At 40.3% G+C, this 6,357-nt stretch overlaps 1 long non-coding RNA gene across 1 annotated transcript in view; it reads left to right on the top strand.

The window, feature by feature from the left end:
* Positions 1-5,772, top strand: part of LOC116092086 — an 18,883-nt gene extending 13,111 nt beyond the window's left edge. Inside the window, exons 3-4 of the long non-coding RNA XR_004119164.1 lie at positions 4,468-4,603; positions 5,551-5,772. This is a non-coding gene — a long non-coding RNA (uncharacterized LOC116092086). The remainder of the gene's footprint in view (positions 1-4,467; positions 4,604-5,550) is intronic.
* The last annotated feature ends 585 nt before the right edge of the window (positions 5,773-6,357 follow it).

Here is a 6,357-nt window from a genome sequence, read left to right as displayed (position 1 = left end):
ACCTGCCTCTGCCTCCCAAGTGCTGGGATTAAAGGTGTGCGCCACCACTGCCTGGCTGTATTTCTAAAGGATGGGACATCTAAGAGCCTGGTACTGGATGGAGTCTTCTAGGATTCAGGTGAGGCCCTATACTATTTCAACTTACGGAGGCAAGAAGGGGAATCAAATGCACACAGAAGAGAGAGAATACAAGGAGTGGGCTTGTCTTATATAACTTACTCTTATAGTAACTAATTAACCACAAGACTGAAAACTTATATAGAAAGGGTACTAGCCATTCATGAGGTCTTTGGTTCCATGACCCAAATACCTTTCACACAGGCTCCAATCCTCAGCACTGCCATACGAGATCGTTAGGCTCCAACACATGAACTTTGGGTGGACACTCTCAAATTATGCCAATCTATATTGTTATAATTAATTATTTTAAAAAGAAGTCCAGGGAGCAAGAGAATTAGCTTAGTGGTTAAGAGCACATACTGTCTTTCCAGAGGATCTGAGTTGGGTATTTAGTACCTACAATAGGTAGCTTACAACTGCCTGTAATGTTAGCTCTACAGGATCCAACATTATGTTCTGGTCTTCATGAGCCATGTATAAATGTGTGTGTGTGTGTCTCTGTGTGTGTGTATGTATATGTGCACACTTTTGCTTTTGAGAAGGTGGGCTACACACACCTTTTATTATTTCCCCAACAAATGACAACTAAAAACTTTTGACATGAGTAAGACGAAAATAAGATTACTATAATAAATGGGGAGAAAGTAGACTATTCAGCAATCTTGGAGCCTAGGAAATATCATAATGTAGATTCCTTGGGGTTTCTCTTCATGTTATCTATTCTAGAGTTCAAGTTAAGAAGGCATCTATTTGGAATTGCTAGCAATTGTAGACAAAGGGAGAAAGATCCAGGGAAAGTTTGTTCTCTTTAGCCAAAAGATCAGAAAAGGGTTGCCTGGTAAGGCATATTTTTAAATCGCATTCTACTCTAGCCAAACACCACAGAAACACTCTAGCAGGGAGCTTAGACTTCTACCCACACAAGGTTATAACAACACATTCCAGTCCTCCCGCCAAGTAATATCCTAAGAGGCCTGGAAAAGAGTCAAGACTTTGAATACTGCCAAGAAGGAAAACAGCAACTTCCCTTGTGGTGCCATTAGAATCTATAGAAAGGAGAGTGAAAGCTGTTGTATAAGCCAGGGAAGTATTGATGGATCCCGTGTGAGGGCTTACAACCTTCATTCCTACTCAGTCGGCCTTCCTCAGATGTGGAAGGGAGTCAAGAGGGTAACCTGGACTTTCACAAACTAGCAGTACACTGCATTTATTTTCTCCTTTTTTGTGACACAGCCAACACAGGAAAGAAGCTAAACCCTCAGGCATAAATATGGTTCAAACATATACAAAATGTCAAGACTTCATTAGAAAATCATTTGTTGAATCAAGAGCCAGGAAAATTTCCAAATGATTTTAAAAGAGATAGGGAAATATATTAGTTTGTTAGACAGCTTTATAACACTAACACAAAATACATGAGATAATTATAAAGAGAAAAGATGGGCTAGAGAAATGACTTCCGTGGTTAAAAGCACTTTATGCTCTTCTAGGGCACCCAAGTCCAGTTTCTAGAAGCCACGCTGGGAAGCCTATAAATCCAAGCCAGGGAATATGACATCTTCTTCTGGCCTCTGAGAGCAGCTGCACATACATGGCATGCACATACATGGCATGCACCCACTATCATGAGCGCACTCTCTCTCTATCTCATGCATTTAAGAAAATTTAAAAGAACAAAAATGTTTAGTGAGGTACGGTAATTCAAACTTAAAATTACAGCATTTGGAAGGCTGAGGCAAGAGGCCTGTCATAAAAGTTCGATGCCAGCTTGGGAAACATATAGACAGAGAAAGGAGAGGGAGAGATATGGATTTGGAGATTCCTTTTGAGGTTCTAGTCTATGGCTGGTCAAGGCCCATTCCTTTTAGGCTTCTCATGGTAGTGGCTAGATAGCAAGAGCAGGGAGTATGTGGCAGAAAGAAACTGCCCATCTCTTGGTCAATAACTGTTATAATAGAATGAAAACTCATAGTTACAAGGGATAAATTTAACCAAAGAGTCAAAGCACCTGCATACTGAAATCATTTCATACTGATAAAAGTAGGAACATGTATAAGAGATATAGAGGTAGCAAGCGTTCAATTCTCAGCACCTACATCAGGCAGCCCACAGCTGCCTACAGCCTCAGATCCAGGGGATCCAGTACCCTCCTCTGGCCTCTGTGGGCACCTGCACTCACGTGACACATGTGCACACACACACATTAATGAAAATAAAAATAAGATGTAAAGAATAAAAATGTGGCCTGGCAGTGGTGCTCGGTGGTGGTGCACGCCTTTCATCCCAGCACTTGAGAGGCAGAGGCAGGCAAATCTCTGAGTTCAAGGCCAGCCTGGTCTACAGAGTGAGTTCCAGGACAGCCAGAGCTATACCGAGAAACCCTGTCTCAAAGCCCCCCAAGAAAAAAAAAAGAATAAACATGTGAAATCAGAGAAGTAAAGAGTATAATTCTAGTTAAGAGGAGCTATAAAGATAGGGTTGGGAAATCTAGGCCAAAAGTTGTAACATTCCAGTTAAGAGATGTATTATACAGCATGTTGATTTAGTTAATAATAATATGCTCATAAAACTAACCAAGGGAGTAGACTTTAGATGTTTAAACCATAAATTTGGTTAATATATGAAGTAATATATTTTTATTTTATTCACAAATTTAAATTTATTTTATTATATGTGCATAAATGTTTTTCCTGCTTCTATGTATATGCACCATATTTATGTTGGGTGCCCCTAGCGGTAAGAAAACAGGTTAAATCCCCTAGAACTGGAGTTACAGATGGTTTTGAACTACTATGCGGATGCTGGCATATGAACTCCAGTCCTCTGCAAGGACAGCAAGTGCTCTTAAACATTGTGCCATCTCCCTGTTTCCCCAATGTTAGTTAGCTCATTTGAGCCATTTTACAATATAAAGATATTTTAAACATCACATTGTACATGATAAATATATACAATTTTAATGTTTATTAAATAAATCAATTACAAAATTAAAAAGCATGACAAAACTGTCTACCAGAAATCCACCTATGTTAAAAGTAAAGATGAATATATAAATTCATATATAAATATATATCTGTCTTAGGGGATGTGTGTGTATGTGTGTGTGTGTGTGTGTGTGTGTGTGTGTGTATCTGTTTTAGTTAGGGTTTTATTACCCTGAAGAGACACCATAATCATGACAACTTTTTTTTTAAAGATGTATTTATTGTTATATGTAAGTATACTGTAGTTGTCTTCAGACACACCAGAAGAGGGCATCAGATCTCATTACGGATGGTTGTGAGCCACCATGTGGTTGCTGAGACTTGAACTCAGGAACTTCGGAAGAGCAGTCAGTGCTCTTAACAGCCAAGCCATCTCACCAGCCCAATTTTTTTAAAGTATTTATATAAGTACACTGTAGCTGTCTTCAGACACACCAGAAGAGGGCATTGGATCCCATTACAGATGGTTGTGAGCCACCATGTGGTTCTCTCCAGCCCCCATGGTAACTCTTAAAAAGGAAAAAAAATTAATTGGGGCTAGCTTACAGGTTTAAAGGTTTAGTCCAATATCATCATGGTGGGAAGCAGAGCGGTATGAAGGCAGGCATGATGCTGGAGAAGGAGCTAAGAGTTCTACATTGGATTGGCAAAGCAACAGGAAGAGAGAGTGACACATGGCTTGGCTTGAGCATCTGAGACCTACCCACTACTCACTTCTTCCAACAAAGCCACACCTACTCTGACAAGGCCACACCTCCTAATAGTGCTAGTCTCTGAGCCTATGGGGGCCATTTTCACTCAAACCACACAGTATCTGTATACATATATACATACACACAGACATAGACATATAGTGTAAGCATTAAAGGAAAAGTGAGTGGTGCTACATTAATGTCAGATACAGTAGTTAACAATAGAGAAAACTGCAGAGACATCATTATCTGATGATAATGTAGCATGCAGTTTCTACTACCCCTCCCCTTTAAACTCTGGGTGGACTGCACTACCAGCCACCACCCCGGTTCCCTTGGATTTGCTGATGAAAGACACATAAACACACACACACACACACACACACACACACACACACACACTTGTTCCTTTTTAACTTGCCTTAACGGCTCAGTGGCTGGGCTCTGCTAAGCCTCCTGTGGTTAGCGTGCTTACTACCTTTACTTCTTGCTCAGCACTCTAAATCTGCCCTCAGCTTAGTTCTGTTTCTAATCTCCTGCCTGCTACTCCAGACCCAGTTGGGGAAGTGGCCAATGGTCACTCCACCTGAGATCTCACAAGGCTGATGGCTCTCTCTCTCTCCCTGTGAAGCATGGTGAATATCGTTTTGTCCTCCTCCTGTGTCTCATAGCCTGCCTGTGGGAACCTGGAAGTCCCGCCTTTTCCACCCAGCCATTGGCCGCTGGTATCTTTATTGATCGATCAAGAATCAATTGGGGAACAGAACCTTCAGCATTCACAAGCAGACCACCCTCTACAATGAAACGGTCAGTTTATCAAAAAGACATCAAAATATGAGTGTGTATGCTCCAAACAGCAGAGCTAGAATACATGTGAGCAAAACTTGATAAAGTGGAAAGTAGAAATAGATTAATCCACAATGATAGCCAGAGTTGTTAACTGTTGAGAAAGGGACACTGATGACTGGCTATCAATGTGGATTCAACATCCCTTCCCCAACAGTAAACAAGTAAGGATGTAGTAACATGTAAGAAAACAAGAAAGGAAGTAGGGGAAGTTCACAGTAACGCTACAAAGCTAACTAGATCTGTATAGACACTCTCCCCAGAGCAGACGTTCTTTTAAAGTGTTCATGGAACATACATAAAAATAAAATATCTTTTTTTTTTTTTTCCGAGACAGGATTTCTCTGTGTAGCCCTGGCTGTCCTGGAACTTACTCTGTAGACCAGGCTGGCCTTGAACTCAGAAATCTGCATACCTCTGCCTCCCAAGTGCTGGGATTAAAGGCTTGTGCCACCACTGCCTGGCTAAAATAGAATATCTTATATTATTAAATAAATCTGCACAAATTTAAAAGAATTGTATTGCATTAAGATAATGTAACCAAAGTTACATTAAGGAAAGAAAGGATTTAATTTGCTTTCAGAAAGGATTTAAGTTACCAGTCCATCCTTAAGGGAAGCTAAGGTAGGAATGCAAAGCAAGACAATGGAGGCGGGAACTGCAGCCAAGACCATCAAGGAATGATGCTTACTAGCTTGCTCCCAATGATTTGTTCAGTAATTTTCTTATATAGGTCATGATGACCTTCCCAGGGGTTGTACCAACCAAAGTGATCTAGGATCTCCCTCATCAATCATTAATTTAAAACATGCTCTACCCATTAGCCTATAGGGCAATCTGATGAAAGAAGTGCCCCAATTAGGTTTCTTAAGTTGGCAAAAACTAACCAGCACACGACCAAATTATAGGGAGAAACTGAAGTGCATGGAGTGATTCTTCCTGGTGTTAAGGATTGTTATGAAACTATGGAAATCAAAGAAGGCATGGTGCTTTGGAAGAACAGTCACAGACTACTCGGGGAGAACACAGAAACCAGAAACAAACTCCAGTAAGTATATCCAATGATTTTTGACAAAAGTGAGAAGGAAATTTGATGGAGGAAATATTTTTCAATATATGGTGAGGAAATCAATCACACACAAACACACACACACACACACACACATAGATCCCCTTAATTATATATTATAAATTGCATCCTATACAAAAAATTAACTCAAAATGGATTGTGACTTGAGTGTAAACATAAAACTAAAGCTTTTTATAATAAAAACACAAGATAAAGTCTTCAGAATGTAGGGGCCTGCAGAGTTGCTAGATGTGACACCAGAAACATGATTTATAAAAAGAAAAGCTGAACTGACGTGTTGGAGGTATAGTGGTTAACATAGCTGCCTTCCAAACTGTTCACCCAGATTCAATACCTGATCAATACGTTTTCTTTCTCAACATTCATTTAAAGGGAAAAACTGATGCCTTAGACTTCTTCAAATCTAAACAATCCCGTTGTGGGTCGCCCTGAGCTGTTTGTATTCTGATGTTAATTCTGCTTCCTCAAGAGGGGTTGCCCCCTTGAGCAGTCGATCACATACTCAGGTGATGTCATGTGAACCTTCTCCCCATTTTCACTGGTCAATACAGCCTATGATTAGGCAGTGGAGGGGGAAAGGTAAGACTGGAGAATTTGAGAGTGGGGGCAGGTAGAAAGGCAGAAG

This window comes from Mastomys coucha, chromosome X, assembly GCF_008632895.1.
Source record: "Mastomys coucha isolate ucsf_1 chromosome X, UCSF_Mcou_1, whole genome shotgun sequence".
Taxonomy (NCBI): Eukaryota; Metazoa; Chordata; class Mammalia; order Rodentia; family Muridae; genus Mastomys; species Mastomys coucha.
Note: the sequence above shows the minus strand (reverse complement) of the source record. Positions and strands in the feature narration are given on the sequence as shown.